A 2,208-nucleotide genomic window follows, 5' to 3' on the forward strand; every position below is an offset into this window, starting at 1 on the left:
GCTTTTGGCTGAATTGTGTTTATATCTCCGACAGGTTAGATGCTCTGCGGGCCCCAGCGTCCCGGTCTCTTTTATCCCCGGAAACGTTTGTCCCCGCAGTCTGGGCTGCTGCGTTTGTGTGCCACGTGGGTTTCGGCAAGGGGAATGCCCTTAGGTATCACCTCCCAGCGGCTTGCGCGGTCTCTGGGTCGCGACCTCCCTTCTGCTTTTGGTTGGTGCATGGGGACCCTTGGTCGGCTCAGCGCCTTGAGATGCTTCCTCACCCTGTGGTTATGAGGCCATGAGGAGCTGACAGTGGCCTTGCTTTGCAGTCCCTGAGACCACATTTGTGATGAGTTGGAGTCCTTTCAAAAAGGTAGAACAGGGCACTTAGTTGGTGGTCCTAAGTTACGATACTGAGGAAGACCCTGCCTAGATGATTGTATTAAATAATTTTCTGATAGTGGTCATAGTGAATTTTGTCCCCATCACACTTGAGGTCCATACAGGGTTTTGACTATGGGAGTGATTTTAGTGCCGGGGCCGGCATTAATGTGTGTGTATGGATGTCAGTCTGTGTGTTTGTGTATGAGGGGGTGCGTTGTGTGTAATAATAAAAATCCATAAAGATTAGGTGTTGAGGCGCTTCTGAGTTGTTTAGTCAGTTAAGGTCTGACTCAGGTCCTGATCTCACCGTTAGTAAGTTGCAGCCCTAAGTTGAGCTCTGTGCTGACAGCTCCGAGCCTGGAGCCTGCTTTGGATTCTTGTGTCTCCCTCTCTCTCTGCCCTTCACCTACTCATGCTGTGTCTCTCTCTGTCTCAGAAGTGAACAAATATGAAAACAATTTTTTAAAAGATTCTTACATATTAAAATTTTTAAAAAATGTTTTTATTTATTTTTGACAGAGAGAGCACGTGAGAAAACACACACACACACACACACACACACACACACACACACACACACAAGCGTGGGGAGGGGGGTGGTGGTAGGGGAAGAGAGACAGGCAGGCTCCAGGCTCAGAGCTGTCAGAACAGAGCCCCACTCGCGATTGGAACTGGTGAAATCAGGACCTGAGCCAAGTCGGGTGCTTAACCGACTGAGCCACCCAGGCGCCCCAGATTCTTATATTTTGATACTTGCTTCTTGAATCTACACCCAACTCTTACTCATTCTTACCTGTGGGGTATTGCTCTACTTGTAAGGCATTTTATTGCTCAATTTCACCTTTGGATAGAAGTAATGACTCTCTACTTAAACTTTGCATGTATAAAACCCAAATCTGATTATGTTATTACCATCCTCAAAATCTTATTTCCCTGCCCATTGATTCAGGATAATATAAATTCCTTAGCCTGGCTTCCAGACTGTTTTCAAGGTCTTGCTCACGCTGAGTTTTTCAGTCTCATCTCCTTTCACGGAAAACATGCCCGCACATATACATTGCTCCAGCGATGCCAACATGCAGTAATTTCATCACTTTGGGTATGAAAGTTTTATAATGGTTTATCTGCCTCTTGAAAATTATTTTTCCATTCCATCAGAATTTTTTCGAATTCCTGATATTTCTAGGCACTGTTTTAGGAGCTAGGGATATAATAGAAAAAAACAATCCTTTAAAAAAGTAACAGTTTGATTGAGATATAGTTCACATACCATAGAATTTACCCATTTAAAATATACATTGATTTTTAGTACGTTAGCAAAATGGTGCAACCATCACTGCAATCAATTTTAAAGTATTTTCATCACCCCCAAAAGAAGTTCAGTACCTGTTAGGAGTGTTTGGATTTTTACTCCTACCCCACCCACTCCTAGCCCTATGCAACTACATCTACTGCCTATATATATATGCCTATTCTGGGTAGTTCATAAAATGATATTCTGCAATATGTGGTCTTTTTTGGTTGTTGTCTTTCACCAAATGTTCATGTTCATCCATGTTGTAGCTTGTTTCGGTACTTCATTTCTTTTTATTGCTAGATAGTATCTTACTATATGAATATACCATCATTTGTTTATCCATTGGCCAATGGTAGACATTTGAGTTTGAGCTGTTATGAATAATGGGGGTGTGAAAATTCATGTACAAGTTTTCGTGCGAACATCATGTTTTCATTTCTCTTGGATATATACTTAAGATTAGAATTGCTGGGCCATATGGTAACTCTACGTTTCACATTTTGAGGAACGGCCAAACTGTTTTCTAAAGCAGCTGCAGTTCCCAT

The sequence above is a fragment of the Felis catus genome, chromosome A2, assembly GCF_018350175.1.
Source record: "Felis catus isolate Fca126 chromosome A2, F.catus_Fca126_mat1.0, whole genome shotgun sequence".
NCBI lineage: Eukaryota > Metazoa > Chordata > Mammalia > Carnivora > Felidae > Felis > Felis catus.